Source organism: Athene cunicularia, assembly GCF_003259725.1.
Source record: "Athene cunicularia isolate RWA chromosome 8 unlocalized genomic scaffold, athCun1 chr8_part1, whole genome shotgun sequence".
Lineage (NCBI taxonomy): Eukaryota > Metazoa > Chordata > Aves > Strigiformes > Strigidae > Athene > Athene cunicularia.
Genome location: NW_020799109.1, coordinates 12,674,937 through 12,692,369, shown reverse-complemented (window position 1 = coordinate 12,692,369; position 17,433 = coordinate 12,674,937). Strand labels below are relative to the sequence as shown.

The following is a 17,433-nucleotide window of genomic DNA, read 5'->3' as shown; positions in this document are numbered from 1 at the left end:
GGGGGGGGGGGAGGGCAGGCAGGGGGAATAGTTGTGGTGTAGGGTTTTTTATTTGTTTGTCTGGTTTTGGTAGAAACATAGCAAGTAATAGAAAAACCAGAAACCAGGTCCAGGGAAAAGATCAGAGTGCCTGAAAAATCAAATTGAAAGTGAGAACAGCTGCAAGACAGGTCTGTAGCAAATAGGAATCTTATTGTAATGTCTGTCAATACCACACAGTCTTAAAAAGGGGAGAAAGAATGGCAGAGGCATAAAATAAGGATCAGAGGCTTCTGAGATGGATACAAAGAAATTAATATAAGGCACCTTGCTAAATCTAACCCAGATAATGCATTGAGAAGAATGGCGCATACGCAGTAGCGCTGATACTGCCTAAAACACAAGATGACAAATCTCCTAATATATTAGGCACAAATATTTTCTCATGCAATATCAGACATGCATGACTTCTTATCCCATCGATTTCATTCCATTTTCTGCTAGCAAAAGGATTGAATTAAGATCCAGTCCAGTCAATAAGCTTCTTTCCATTGACTTTTGTGAGCTCTGGCTCAAGCACATACTTGTCAAGGCCAACACACAGTATACAGTATTTGTCTTGTCACTGTCCAGAGAGAAAATTATTTCAGTGTTTTGCATATCCATTTGCTGAATCAGAGAGAAAGCAGATTTTGCTAACAGCAGTAGAAAATAGCTGGGAGGAGAACAGACAGAATTAATTTTGGACCTTAACAAGCCAAATGACTGCGCTATTCAGTCAGTAATTGACATGTTGGATTATAATAAGGGGTCCTAAAGACTCTGAATGCACTCAAGTCACCTACATAGCCTCTACACTCCAGTGGGAGGGGAAGGGGGAACAGGGTCGGAACAAACCAAGCCAGCCTTGCACATGCATAACCAGGCTTGGTATCAGACTCTTCTGAAGGCTGGACATTTTGTTTTAGTGTACCAGGATGTCATGTATTAATTCAAATTATGACTAAGACAAACGACAACAGGTCTAATAATTTCCCATGTGCTTACAGAGCCACAAAGCGAGTGGGCATCATAGTGCAGCTAAACTAGAATTTAGAGATCTGCACAAGAAAAATTCTCCTCCATGCTTGAGCTAACTCATTAAGTTAGAAGAGGAATCCAATCTTTTACAATGTTATTGTACCTAAATCACTTTTCTGTGTGTAGATTTCAGGACATCACAGTCTAAAGTCATTAGTTTAACAAAGGGTGCAGAAAATCTGTACTAGCAACTGCTTACTTGTGGGAAATGTAAAAGAGAAGGAAAATAAAAAAGAGAGCAAAAGCTACTGAAGAAGCTCCTACAAACACACAGTGATTAGTGGACGCAATTATAAGGGAGTTAGTTTGTTCGATTTTAGAGCTTTTTAAGTAACCACCAGATGGAGGCAAAAATCTCCAACACCTCATTATTCAGTTCAATTTCAGGATTGTAGACCACTTTTTGAACACTGGTGTTCAGAAATTGATTCATCTTGCCTGTGCTTTGTAGTCTAACATAACCTGCTAATACAAGCATCTTCACTTTTATCTGAAGGAGTGAGCAACCTTCTGCTCTTCCATAGTCACTTTCTCAGTAATAACAGTGCAACACATGATGCTTCCAACATTATCACTGTCTGCTGCCTCCCTCTTCTTCCAAGGCACAGTTAAAGAGAAAATGTTTCTCATGTTTACTCATTTCTTGTCATGCACACAGTATAGCATTTTACACTTCCAATTTTATATGCTCTCTCCAGATATAGTCCTTGAGAATGTATTTTGACATTTGTTTATGTTTCCATACTACAACTCTGAATGACTTTTCATCATATTTTGTTTTTTTAAAAAAAACAAAACAACCAGGGGGACAATCTACATGCAGCCACACATTCTGAGGATACTTTCAGCTAAGCTTTACAATTATATTAATTATTAACATGCGAGATACCACCGTTTTGCAGAACAACAATCAAAATAGAAATGTGATTTTTTTTTCTATTTTACAGGCTCCTTAAAGATATCCATACTTAGCTCTGTAGTCCCTTATCCTTGCCTCAGTCAAAGCCTTTCAGTGGGTTTTATGATGACCACAAAAATGATTTTTTGCATCCACAGTATGCTTAAAAGCTCTATTTCAGATGCCAGCCCCACACAGAAAATCCCATTCATGGAGCTTTAATCAGACACATTTAGCCTCCACAGTGAGATAAGGGCACACTGGCATGGTGATGAGACCAACTGCCCGAGAACCAAAATGGTTTGAGAATCAGCCAAGGAAAGTAAAAATTGAACATGTTATTTCATGACATCGCTGGAAAAAAGAAAGCCATGACTGCTAGAAAAGAATAAGGACCCTGGCCCAAAGCAGTCACTAGGCAGCTCACAGTCCCATTTTTCCTTATGTTTCTGAATGTCTATAGGTAGTTTCTCTGTTCCAGGTTCTTGTTTCCTTCACCAGTATAATTCTGCCAGACAAACCAGCTATTTCGATATTCACAGCCCAGCTACCAGTAATACTAGTAACAACCATGGGCATCAGCTTTAATGTAGGAATACACATTACTTATTCTTTCTCTAACTAAAGATTGCTCCAGTCATTAAAGCAGAAAAAAAAAAACCGTTTTCTTTGCTGACAGGCATGCTCTACAAAAAAAAAAGGAAATGATTCTCAGATAAAGGCAACAACCCACTTCCAAATCTGAGTCTTAAAATAAATGAAGCACCCATCTTAGGCTGGAATATAAGGCAAAATAACTTTCAAAATGTCGTAGTGCCACACGCATTGTTTTCCTAGATGGATGGTCCCTATGAAGTAGGTTTTACAGTCATCTTTTCCACATGCAGTGTTGAATTCACTGTTGCTGCCTAAGAAAACAATACTATAGTATATGGGAAAAAATCCCCACAAACTGCTTTTACCAATAAAGGTGACTTAAAGAATGCACCACACTCTACAGACTGAATGTAATGTTTTAAAAGTCATCTATGATGACTTCTAAAGAGCTGTGTATAAAATAAGCATTTTCTCATGGTGTTTCAGTAACTTACAAACACTGCTCAAACAATTTACAGTGTTAGCAATTCCAAGCCCTACTAGCAATGCATTCATTGTGAGACTAAACTGGTTTACATATGTTCAATAAATCATTTATAATGAACTGTAAAACCCTTAGAAAAAATAAATACAATAAATTAAGTTCATTTGGTAAATGCAGCTATTGACTATTTAATAAAGCACTCATAACAGACCGTATGAAGCACCTGTCTATAGCACCACATGCTTACTATTCACCACTGAAATAGGGAACCTTTAATAAAAAACCATTACATTTAATTCTAAAGATTATTGACCTGCTCTAGTTGTTGAATACATCATTCATAGCATTTAATTAAATTTATTCCAAGCTATGCAGCACTCAAAACAAACACATTTACACAGCTGTTGAAATAGCATCAGTCATTTATGCAGTAACTACTTCATAGTTTATGACAAATATATTAACAACTTATAGGCTATCCTGAGCAAATATAAAAAATAATAGAGAGGACATGCACTTAACTATTGAGCAGAACTGAACAACAGGAATAGAGAAACATCACATGAGCACCATGCCCCTGGCAACTTCCAGAGTAAAATCCCTGCTTTCTTCAGTCCTGGAAGGATGCTCTAAAACATGGGGCTGGTTCTTACATGTCTTTGAACTTTTGCAACTACCTTAAGGCTTGCTAGTTTCACCTGCAGATTTTCAAAGCTTCTGTTTCTACACTGTATTGAGGAGTGAGCAGTGTTTTGGACTCACTGTGAGAAAGGGAGTTGGTGAAGTACATTTATATAGGACACATTACAGTTAAAAGGTCAAGGTCTCAGCACTTTCAAGCAGCTTAAAAAGTTAACAAGGAAAACCATTTTCTTCATCAAACAAGGAAAAATTAAACACCCTTTCTCTGTTGTGTAAAATTATGATTTGCATGTAATAATTTGATTCTTCTTTATTCAAATGTCCCCGGATAAAAGATGCAGGTGCAACCACTGCTACATTTCCTGCCTACTGACCACCACCCACCTTGGCCTTGGGACATGGCTTTGTCACTACATCTGATTTCAGTTAAGCTATGCTTTTTTCCTTGGAAATTTCCTTGGAAATTTCCTTGGAAATGTACAGAGCATTAGCTTGTTACTTTGCAGCCTCAATAAAGGGAAAGCCCTGAGGATTCAATTCTGCTGTTTCTTATTCCAGTGAACCCTTGATGATATTAATGAACTTGTGACACTTTACCCAGAAATCTAGTTATTGGTAGCAGATAAACTTTGTTGCTGTATATATTTTATCTCCTACATTTTTAATGAGGTCTGTGCTGCATCATTTAAACCATGGAAACATTTGCTGGTTTATAGACACACCCAAGCCTGTTTGCAACACCTCTGCAGAGTGACTCAGTACTGCTCAAAATGCCTGACATACTTATTTCTCTGTCCCAGCAACATTCTGTCCCTATTCTCTTCCTATGTCCAAAAAAAAAAATTTTGCTGTGTTTTCTGGAGAACACAGTTTACTTCAAAAGCAAAACAAGAACATGAAATGGCTTCAAACTCCTGTATGGCTAGTAAAATGCTGAAGGGAAACCAAATTCCCTACACCAGGACCACTACTACTCTCATTACTGAAACTAAAGAATCCTTCATATATCTGCCCTGGAAAGTCATTGCTACAGTAAGACAATCCTGATGATTCAACAATTTTGAAGAAGAGTCATCAGATCAACAATTTTTTAAACTTTTTTTTTTTTTTTTTTTTAACTAATAGCACTGCTCTGTTATGATACTCCTATAAAAAGCAGTGCTTAAGAAAGAAGAAAGATACTTTCTTCTGGGCAGTACAGGTCAAGCCACACAGAAAACTGACTAATTAATCCCATTTGAGTGCAATCAGAGCTGACCTCACACAAGTCTCGCAGAAATATGCCAAAGCCTGAGCAAGAAAAATGCAAATTAATAGAAGAGACTAAGACTTCAAATTCTTGTGGCTGATCAGAAGTTTCTGTTGTTATATCGTTCTGCAGTGAAAAAAATGTAAACAAAATATCTGCAGTCTCCAGTTTTCCTAGATTATAAATTTAACTACATGGCTCAGAAAACAGCAGATTATTCAAAAAGACCCTTCTGAGATACTGTCCTTGACTGCTGAGTTAGACTTGCACTTAATTAAGCCACTTGGCGAGTTACACCAAAGTGTTGTTTTGCTTAGACAAAAAACAAGAGACAATAAACTGGATTTAAAACAGGACATTATTCTGATTTATGTCCAGTCTCTGCTTATAATTTGGTCAGATTTGGTTTAGTAATTATCCCTTAAAGTACCAGAGGGTGCTGAAAGAAACAACAGTATTGTTCAATCCGGCTGTAAACTAATAATGACAACAGAGCTGTTTCAGTTGTCCCTTTGGTTTATATCTTTTACTAAAAGGAGATATATTAAAAGATTCTGGAGAGAGGAAAAACAGTACCAAAATCTCTGGTTATAGCTCCTGAGTAGAGAAACCAACAGGGAGTTTTGCCTTAAGCCAGAGCAGAAAAAATTCTGATCTGCTAAGCACAGTAACAGCAACTAAACCAACAAACTGAGAGAAAGGACTGTTTATTTAAAGCTTCTGTAAGGTGAAACACAGACCTTTCAGTTGAAAAAGCTGGAATATTCTCTGCTTTTGAATATGGAGGTCTGAACTGCTGAAAAGGAAGCTTTATTCTAGTCATGCATAGTGATTCACATACGAACTCCAGCCTATCAAACTCCAAAAATATTAAATATATTGTGTCTGTATCAGACAATGTCTAAGAAAGAAAATTAGGAATTGGGAAAAGTATTGAAAAGCCACAAAGTACAAACAAAAAGAGGATATGATATAAAGTGGGCAGTTTACATTTGTTCTTACCCTCTGTCCACCAGAACGTGGACATACATGCTAACATACACATTCTAGGCCGGTCTTGCAAGCAGCAATCTATTTAAAACTGTGCCACTGATAGTGGGCCTGCAATAATATTCCCCGTAGTAAAATCAGTTCTGGGACTGTGAAATGCTTGCAATAAAGTCTAGAACTTGCGTGTTTGTTTTCCATGTTTGTACCAAAGCAAAAAAATGTAATTTACTTTAGGAGTCAGAGGATTCAAAGCACACTGACATCTACCATCTCCACAGTTTGTCTGAGCACCTGGATAACTTTAGCCTTGAATCCAAAGAGATGAAATGTGGCAACATATTAGACATAGGGTGCTCATTTGAACCTCTCCAGATGATATTATTTGTTCTATTTGTACTGCTAGCAGGAGGGCCAAAACCACACCGAAGTAAAGAATTGCAACCATAATGTTAGAATTAATTCACTTTACAGGCACCAATCAATTAACCTTTGTTTCCTACAAACATGCCAGAATAATTTTACCAGTAGGCATTCTGGCAGGCAGTTGATTTTAAGCTATAGAAAACAAGTGGCAAATAGAAAAAAGGGGAAGAAAAAAAAACCACAAACCAACTTTGACAATACATTTCCATCATAATCCTCAAGAAAAAGGTAAGATAAGAACAAAGCAAAGCATCTCTCTGACTCCTCTGAAACCTGTATGACCAGGTTTGGACACGTTTAGCAGACATTCACCACGAACAACATTGTACATTCTACCATACCAGTGAAAATAATGTGAAATACAAATAGCACAGTCTTACCATTCACAGTTCAGCTGAGCAGAACTCATGACTGCACTACAACTCTTGAGAAACAAGGGAAGGTGTGGATTTCAGCAGAAACAGACAGCTGGAATAAATCACCCCTGTTCATCATACTTAGCTCTATTAAAGGCATATGTATCAAATATTCCCTCACTTATCCTTAATACCAAAAAAACCCCACAGAATTTTCATATCAGTAAGGCATAAACCTCATTCCAGGTAGTCTCTCTTGTATAATTACATAAAGCTTACTTTCTTGGTGAAAAAGTTAATAACCCTGAATATAGGTTTTAAATAGGGCCTTTGGGAAAAACAGGGCAAAATGAGTCAGCGAACTGCAAAAGAGCTGAAAAGAGATGGACTGAGTTTGCACTCACTCTCTCACAAGCCATCGAATTACTAGAAGCTTATCACTTTGGCTAGATTTTCCAGTCTAGTTGAACACAAGCAGAAAAAGGAGAGTTACACTCCACATTCAGAAAATCCTCAGCTGAGTGCATTACGCATCAACAAATTGAATTTAGGCTCTAGGACACAAAAAAACCTGCCACATTAAAGTTTGCTGCCAAATACAATCCTTCAAGCTTTCTTAAGAGTACTGCAGACTGTAATTCCTTTCAAGAGAAGCCTTCACTTAATTGCAGAGACCTTAACTCAAGCCCAAGAAAGCTACATTCAGGATAACCAGTCAATAATTTATTCATGTCCTAAACCAATGGGTAAATAGTTCCTCTACTTCATGACTGAAGGGCCACCATTTCCAGATCTTCAATCTACCCCCCTACATGTAGAATAATTAAACTTCCTATGTTTTTACCTTCTGGAGGTAATACTATGCCACTTCGGCAAGATTAAAGAGAAAGCGAAAGATACTTGACCTGCCCATAGGTGAGGATGTTTCTGTTAAGACAGCTATTAGACATGTTTCAGTAAACCTGCTACATATGGTATACTACAATTAACATTAAGAATAGCAGCAGCGCATTATAGAAATCATAAAGTCACACAATAATTAAGACTGGGAGACCTCTAGAGATCACCCAGTCAAACCTCGTGCTTCAAGCAGGCCTAATTTCAAAGTTACATCAGGATGCCCAGTGTCTTAACGAGTTCTGAATATTTCCAAGGTTGTTTATGCCAGGCCCCTGTGCCAGTATTATTCCAGTCTTAGTGTAATTTTTTGTCCTTATATTTAGTTTGAATTTCCCTTGTTGCAATTTGTGGCTGCTGACTCTTTCCACTATGCTCCTTCTCTAACGCCTCCGGAGGTAGAAGACTACTAGAAGCTACTCCCTAGGTCTTCGCTTTTCCAGGCTAAGCAAACCCAGCTCCCTCAGACTCTCATCAGATTTTTCTTTTCTAACAACTAGGACATCAGTGGGTGGTTATCTGTCTCCTGCTATTTTTTGCAAAGGAGAAACCTCAGACTTTGGGATTTTTCAGTTTTAATTTTAGTTCCTATAGAAAGAAAGCATGCCCACACCAACATCCCATACAGACATACTTGGTATTTGTTCTAGAGGATGAGGACAGGGGACAAACTTGCCTGGCACTTGATCCAAAAAATCCCTTCCATCTGCTTTCTCACATTTCAGAATTACTCTCAGCCTGTGACAGAAAAAGAACAGGGGCACAAGCCCTGATCTCCACTGAATGCCTACATTTACCAGGGAAAAGACAAGCTTTAAAAATCCATACAATGGTTAAAGACCTCTCTTTTGAAGAGATACCTTAATTAAGCCAGCTGACAGGCTGTCTTTACATGAAATGCCTTCAGGCACCCCACTTAGCCAGCCAGCCCAGGTGCAATTCATTGTTGGCTTTCAGAGAGTCAGCAATACCCCCCTGGTCCTGCTCCCATGGCAAAGGAACACTGCTGCAGCAGATCCCTTCGCACGGCCACAGCTTGGGAGGCAATCGTGTGATGTCACACACCCAGCCCTCCCACAGCTGGCTTTCATCGAACAATGTTTCTCTCAGCTGAACAAGAAACAAAACAAACAAAATGTTTGGATCCTTTTTTTTTTTTTTTTTGGTCACACGCCACACAAACAAATAAAAAAATTCTAGTGTTAAAACAAAGAAAGGAGAAGCCAACTTTTCCTTCCTTTCACAAGGAAGAGATCAGAAACAGCTGATGATGCAGCCTATGCATACATTGCCATAAAATCCCCACCTGTGGCATAAATTATCAAACACTCTAAGATACAAATTAACCCCAAGAAAACAGTCGGAAGTGCAATCCCTTTCCCAGTTCTGCAGTAAATTTTACTCTCCTGACCCACACTTGTTTTCATTCAAAACAGTGTGTTGCACTTCAGTATCAACAATGAAATTAAAGCAGAAAAAAAATCTGGACTACCATTCTGTTATTTCTTCCTTATGGTAGACATCTTCCAGTATATAGCTAATCACATTTTACCACTTCAGTGCTGGAAAGTCTATATACGTCCATATACAACCAGGGACAGCCCCTGCTTTCTTCTCAGTTCCTACCACCCTGTTCAGCCCATCAGCACATCAATCATCAGCCAAATTCAGAGAGATGGTTGTCTTTCACAGCTCTTACTCCTATATTTTTCACTATGTGGGTCTGGGAAGAAAGGGATATCTCACACCTAGCTACTCTGGAATTTGACATAGCAGTTAGTTGAGATACTTGACATCCTTCACTTAGAATCATTGTGCAGGTGGAAAGAAATTAACAATTCCGAAGCACTAAAGAGTAAGAAAACATTTCAGATTTATGTTTCAGGTTCTCCTGTCTGAGTCAGTTTTGCAAAGAAATAAAGCATGTGCACTGTAAAAGCTAACTTTATCTCACCTGGGTTTTATGCAAATTTCATATTCAGTCCCCTACACAACAGCAGCCCATATCTTTTCCTATTTATTGAAGATTTAAACTCCTGATGTAAAACTGACAGAACCTTTAAAATTCGTAAGAATATTACAGGACAAAATTCAAGAATTCTTATACCTGCTCAAGTTACATTTCTAAATACAATGTAATTTGATTTCAGAATTATTGATAAAGTTTTTCCTGTAATTTCTAACTGATGGCTTACTTATCACAGCTAATGATGAAGCTGCCATCATAAAATACCTTCAGGGCTAGCTCTGGCTAATTCCCAGTTCTATTGCAGTTGTCTGATAAGATTCAGACAATACTTTTGGTATTTCATTTCTGACTGGCAAAGTGTAATAAATTAGGAAGCAGAAGTGACATCCCTTATCAAAACTTAACCCAAGTGTCTATTATTAGACCTGATCTCCAGACTCAGGTTTCAGAAGACCGTTTCATATCACTTTATTTAAATAACGGTAATACTTATCTGTTTGCAGGCTAGCATTTCAAAGCATGCATTGCCTAAATCTGCTTTGAATTTGTCCTTTGCATCTGCTATGATACTTCAAAGAAATTACTTCAATTAAGTTTAATTACTTCCTTCCACAGCTTTGGACACAGCCCTTATTATATTTCATTTGCCTTTCCTCATGGACTGCACAGAAAATAGAGGACTAACAAAAGCATAAAAACAAAGAAACTATTGAGCAAGTACATTACATACACATAACAATACTGTACATGTACCACACTAATTAAGTTATTATCAAAGTCTGCAATCTCATAAATGGAATATTAGGAGGGAACTTTTCACACAAGATCAGCAAAACCTGGCTCATTCTCTGAAGTTTTTAATATCTTTCTTACCTAATTTATAAATAGTTTCAAATTCCTGAAAGGAAACAAGCCCATTAAAGCACAGAAATAGTTTATAGTTTTTACTCAAGAGTACATTAAAGAACATCACCCAGGAAGCAAGTCGGTTACCAGTTACAGTCCTCTGTACTCTGCTTGTCTAGTAGTTACAGAAGCATGCAAAACAGCTCCATCCTTTCTAGTCATCTGGAATGCTACCCGTGATTCGATATGGATCCTATAATCTCACTTTTTTTCCAACTACAGATGGTAGAAAACATGAGGTAAAGGAGTGGTAGTGCTACGTAGTAAAGCGATTCTTCCCATTTCATTTGGATGAGGTCTCAAATATTTACTTGAGAAACAAAGCATAACTCATTTATATAAAATCATTAATGACTATTTTAAACCCAGTTTAAAACAACCCTGTGTCCACTAAAGAGAACACTAGATCAACGTTATCATACCATTTGTGGCCCAAGCAATGTGATAACATTTAAAGGTCCCTTTTAACCCAAACCATTCTATGAAAACAGATAATTTTTTGTTGTTAGTAATGAAATACTGATAAACAATATAGCTAACAATAAAATGCACAGCTGTTAATGGAACCCTTTATTGAGTAAAGAAACATGACTACTCATCACACAGGCTGCTAGAGCTGCAGACCTTGAAGACTGAACAATTTCAAAACTCATTTTCGTTTAGTAAAAAATAGGTATGTTTCCTCCCAGTAAATAATTTTGAAATCAACTGGATGTTAAAATTTTTATTATACTTCCGTTCCACACACACCTCGACCAAGTAGACTTCCCACAGTGTTATCTACACTACTGATGAGTTTTCCATTTTCCTTCTTACAAGGATGTTTATTTCCATAAATGGATTATGTTTTCCCATAAATTGCTTTAGAGCACTTTCATGCAATGCTTCACAAGACACTTTATAAATACAACAACAGTGGCTTAATGGTGCTATTAACAAATCATGACAAGCCATGGTACCTTGCCTTGAGGCCCAGAAGGAAATTCAACTCTCTGACCTTATTAACAAGGGGCTGAGGACTTCTTTTGAGAGCAAGATTTGGCAGACAGAAAAAACTAAAAGGGAGCAAGTCTGTCAAATTCAATTTTCTTTTCAGTGTCACTGATAACGTTTTCCTGCAGATTTTGAAGATAAAAGCAGCTACAAACCATTTCCACATGTCTGTGACCTGCACGATATCTGCCTTTTGGGGGATGCACTGTTCACTGTACAATTGTTCCTCACTGCAACGGCCTCAGGCAGATTCGAAACTGATGATCAGAGGTAAAGTAAGAGTTTGTAGCTCTAACAGCTCTTGCAGTTTGCATTCAGAACAAGTACACCAAAGTCAGCTTCTCCCACTGGAATCAATGAATGGTAAGCAGTAATAAGGTCTCATGCAAGACCTCAGTGAGGAAAAAACCACAGTCAATCTTCTGGTTAATTCATAAGTGACATCAAGCATAACATTAGTTTTAGCAAATACTGAAAGCTGAATTTTCAGAAACATTCATTCTCCAACCCTCACCTGAAACACCAGACACACCAAGAGGCAAAACAAGCCATGCAAGCAAAGCTTTAATGAAATGCCATCTGAGCTTCACCTCACATACCTCAAAAGCACAAGCACCCCCAGGGGACAGCAGATGAACTAACACACTTCCTTCTAGACACACGGTCAAACCTGGAATACCTATGGCATTTAGTAAAACAACAGAAAACAAAATATCTGCGGAGGCCAGCAAGATGCATGACCACAAGCAATTTTAATATTCTTTCTTTATTTGACAGACATTCAGTACCATTCTTTGCATAAGACCAACTACTGTGCAGTCACTGTTGTCTCTTGGTCCTGTAGGATCCAACAAGGAAAAATTTCGTCTTATTTGGCCATATTATACAACAAACTGAAGTGGAGTGGACTTCAAATGGCTTCTTCAAGATATCTGACTGATACAATTATCGGTAATCATTCTTTTGATCAAAAAATTTCATCTGTAGGCCACAGTGATAGAAATAAAATCTATGAACTTCAGAAATACAAAGCAGAAAAGAACCAAAAACATTTTAGGCATATAGATTATATATACACCCATATGCTGAAAAAGAAACCAATTCTGAAGAAATAAAGGGCCTAAAAGCATAAATTCAAGAGACATGGTCACTAACTGTCTATTAGGCTGAGTACAACTACTATCTAAAACTATAGTATTAGTGCTATTAGAATCACTACTGCTTCCTAAATAATTCAGACTTACCTACAGTCAAATGTAGAAGTTAAGCAATGCAATTATTTAGTGGTACCTGGAGTTCGTTCAGGACTGCAAGTGGTGGCATATACAGACAGGGAGATGGCCCAGGGGAATTGTTCAAAGGTAGAAAATCTAGATAGCATGCAGCCAGCTCAGCTGATCGTAACTGGAAAAAAAAAGTTACAGAGGTATCTACAAGTTTGGGGCAAACAGTGATCTCCATCAGGACTAGATGAAGTATGGTAGGCACACTAGCCATATTCCATGCTCAGACGGCACCAATGTAATCAGACTGGACAAGGGGACTTGATGCCTTTCTAACTCAGGGCAGCAGGTCATGCACATAATAAAGCTGCATTTTTGCTACAGAGCTTCCCATTTAGCTTCACGTCCTATTTAAACAGCGACTAGACCTAGGCTAGGCTTATTGCCTATACATTAGCAAGCAGCCTTCTACTGAAGGGCAGACAATTAGCAGTATGGACTACTACTACTGCAGGAAATTTTTTGGTAGTAATACCCACATAAAGATTTCCTGACCCCTTATAGGCTACTCTCATGCTTACACCACCTCCTCATCTGGGCCCAATGCAATCTCCGCAATACTCAAGAAACCAGTTACTCTCAAAGATAACCCTCTGGAAAGCAAAAAGAGTTATTCTAATCCAGTTCCATTTTCTGCTTCTGATACCGCAGCCCCACATAGAGCTATAGCGGCAAACCAGAGGGAAGAGCGAGTAGCTGTAGGTGACTCTTCAGAGGTGCCGGTCTCTGAAGCCAGAGCTACCTGAGGAAAAGGCGAGAGGCACTGCTCCCTGGGACAGCGACCACACGTTGACTAGCGGGCTCTTGGATTACACATTTGGCCCTGGGATCTGGGTCTGTTCTTGTGGTTAAGGCAGTGGTTACAGGCAAGGAGACCAAGTATCTATATTTAGTAATCTCAAGAGGAAGTGTGGTTAGACAGGGGAAGCTTCTATGGCATTTCAACGTCCTCAGTTCTCCAATTTCATATGAAGTGACCTGGTAAAACCACTAAGATATATTTCATTAAACCAATTAAGGTGAGTGGGCAAGTGGCAGCAAACACGAAGGAAAAACATAATTTGAATGGCATTTCATAATAAGGGTTGTGAACTGCAGAGACAGACTGCCAGGTCTCAGTAACAGGTACAGAGCAGTTAGTGCTGGCTGAGAGGACATGCACACTAAAGTAAGAATCGTGTTCGAGAAGTGCTCCTAAATATGCCATTTCTTTCATCTTGTTTGAAATGTCCATTTCCCTACTCAAAACCACCCCCATCTAGTAGTGTTAAGCTAATTTTTCTGTAAAAATATTTTATGCCCTGTGGAAGAAAATGAAAAAAAAGATAGAAGAGAGAGACATGCAGAGACAGCCGTCTGAAATTCTCTCATTAATCATATGGAAAAAAAGTTACAAAAGTTTTTCTTTTGGCAAAATTTCCATATTCCAATTACAAAAGATGAGTCTCCAACCAGTTTTTTTCCCCCACGCTACACATTCCACAGCTCCCAAGGATCCCACAGGAGAATGAGTCAGTCTCGTTCTCCATTCCTTTTTTTAAAATGTGAAGGTTTCTTTTTTTGTCTCCACGTAAGAAGCACTAATAGAAAGCTCCCTTCTGTTAACAGTTATTACCTGACTAGCTTGCCACAGATGAATGCAAACACAGAAAAATTACAATAAATCAGCTGACATGCAATAACTTGTAAATAACTTATTCACACGGCTGAGAGGACCAATCTAGAAAAGTTTAGTAAAATTGTAATGAATTTTAATAATCACATAAGCCCCAGCATGGACACATGTAAATTGGAATTAGAATCTTTATTTCTCTGCTGAATCAGAACAAACAAAATCATATAGGAAATTTTTTCTAGTGTAACTGCATCCCACAGCAGAACACATTAAAACATGAAAACCTTCTAGATTTTTTGGATTAATCCAAAAAATAAAGTGACTTCCACTCATGAAGAAGGGCCAGATCTTAGGAATTTAGAGGAGTACATACATAAACCGCAAGCACATAGTTTCATAATCTAATGTAAAATAATAATTATTCGAAGTACACCAGGTGGTGTTCTACTAGCCTCAATAGGTTTGTAATAATACCAGTATGTATACTAAAGAGCTAATAAATACACACTGTTATTTCTTAAATGTACTACCATTCCATCATTCTAAGAAGAAAATTATGTTCAAATTTGAGTAAACAATAGATTTGGACGAAATTAAAAACTGATGATTAACAAAAGGTTGTGAAACTTGCAATGAAAAAAGGGGTATTTGGTTTCTGGCTTTTCCTATTTTGAATTAAAACATCAAACCTTATGGAATGACATCTCATGTTGTTACATGCTCAGAAGGGCATTTCCTTTGCCAAAGACCAAGCAAACTTTTGCTAGTAATGAGATTATACATAATTTTAAGGAAAAAAAAAAACTTAGAGGCAGAAGATACCTAATCCTACACCAAACCAACATGCAAGGAATGCATCATTAGAAGAGACAAGATCTATAAATAATTCATTCTGAATTTCTTCTGTACAAATTGCTATTCCCATGAAATAAACATGTTTTTCTGATTACTTCCAACTGCTCTACACCTGCATCTTACCTGCCTAGGCGAGCATTCTACTGCCTATTGTTAATGCAAATTGCTGCAAAATATACCTCTCATAAGAAGCTACTGCTTCATTTAATTATTAGCAAGTGCGATGCTCCCATGTTAATTTTAAAATGTCACACATGCTGTACAGATATACCAGAGCTGCCTAATAGGTCTGCCTTTAGACGACACAAGCCATTACTCCTGATCCTCATCACTTATAAAATTTCATCTCTCAAACCCTTCCACTCCAGTTCCTGCCTCACCTTTGTTCTTCTCAATAGTAAAGATGAAAAAGGACATCCAGCATGGTATTTTATCCAATTTCAAATACATAAACTGAGAATTACCATGTTTTCCAGGTGCTTCTGCTAAAATGATCAGAGGCACGATAACTGTCATTATTTTAAATACAAACCCAATTTATATAAATTTTGTACCGATAACAAAATTTCCGTTGGTTGACTGATTTTAAAAAATAAATAAAAATAGTACAGCTATACGGCTCTTAAAAAGCATATGAATGCACCAATATATGTTACTTGATAAAACGTGACACTACTGTCAAAATCATATTTGTAACAGTGTAAAGGCAATATTTGCATAAATCTTGGGTGTTCTTGAAGGGGGGAGGAGCGCAGAGGAGATTCAGTTCAATATTTAACACTGTCTAAGATGACACAGAGCAATTCACACCTCATCCAGCCATGTTTTGTTCTGTCCTCAGGCTCAGAAACACAACATGCACACCTCCTTTTTTAGGCAAAGTTCCCCATTCTGCAGAAACCAATGAATCCACTGGAAAAGCGGTGGTCTTCCTTATCTCAGCAGTGCATGGCTTATTTACAAGAACCACCACACAAAATGCAGTAGAAGCGGGTTTTTTTCTCCAACAGGAATAGCAAATTCAGCCCACAAGTGTTGATGCTGACAACAGTGAGGCAACTGCTCTCTCAGCTTTAAGAGATGAAAGTGCTCAAGACAGAGTTTTACCTTGTTTCTTGAGAATACATCCAATAGAGTCGCCTTTACCCACCTTATGTACAGATCCCCACAAAGATCAATTCTTCCTAGCTCCTGGAGAGAAGTCTCAAATACTACCAAAATAAAATACACCTTCACCTCTGTTATGTATGGGCACACTTCTATGCTACCAATCAGACCATGGCTGGAGAGCAACTGGTAGGCAGAATAAAGTATTGCAAAAGTGTCATGGGTAACAACTACAAAATAAACCATTAGTTTAATATCTGAAAGTCAAACTAGAAATCTAAAATAAATGTACAATCAATAATTTAATTTTTCTTGCACAGAATAGCTCTTTATTTTACGGTAAAAGCTGCTCTGGGGAGGAGATGGTCTGAAAATTATATTCATCCAATAACCACCAGGAAGATAAAGAAATTTACTTTCCATTCCATGTGTGAGCATTTGACCTTTCCCTTCCTAACAAATACACAGAAAACTTTTTTTCCTCCCCTTTAAGCCACACACACACAAAATATCTCTTTTTAAAAAGTCAACCTGCCGCACAGATATTGCTTCCTGCGGAAAAGATGAAAGAATAAACCCTGGACTCCAATACTACACTTCTGGAAGGTGCACAGATACTGCTGGAATGAAACATGGCAAAGGGAGACAAAAAATGCTGAAAGCTCTGCCTTTTCAGCACAGATGTTGTGATTATTGTGACTAAAACTTAAAAAATAAGAAATGGGATATTTTAATCTGCATTTCAGACCCACTTACATTAACCACAAATGTTTAGTTATTGCCAGAAAACAAAGGTATGCTTTCCTTTTGGCTTTCATCTTACCAGAAATAAGTAAGAACGCATCTGTCCTATATCCCCAGGGCTTTGATATGTTACATCAATGTTTAAGAATTTGTCGCTTCCTATGATGCTTTATGTCACACTATGACATGCCAAGTTATCTGGCATTCATGACATGTCAAAATGAAAACTGAAAAAAATTAACAAGACAAAACACCAAAGCTCACAGACAAGTCTACAAAGAAGCTGAATTTTGATAAGATTACTTTTAATATGCAATTCCATACCTGTGATAATGTGCACAACAGTGTATCCTGGGGGGGGGGGGG

The 17,433-nt window shown here is 37.8% G+C and overlaps 1 protein-coding gene across 2 annotated transcripts in view; it reads right to left on the bottom strand.

Moving 5' to 3' along the window:
• Positions 1-17,433, bottom strand: part of ST6GALNAC3 (ST6 N-acetylgalactosaminide alpha-2,6-sialyltransferase 3) — a 220,453-nt gene that overhangs the window by 196,808 nt on the left and 6,212 nt on the right. Inside the window, exon 1 of one of the 2 annotated variants that reach the window (XM_026854447.1) lies at positions 12,708-12,774. The exons of the other annotated variant lie outside the window; for it this stretch is intronic. The gene's annotated coding sequence lies outside the window, so the exon portion shown is untranslated. Of the gene's footprint in view, positions 1-12,707; positions 12,775-17,433 lie in introns of those variants that run through there. 2 annotated transcript variants of the gene reach the window in all.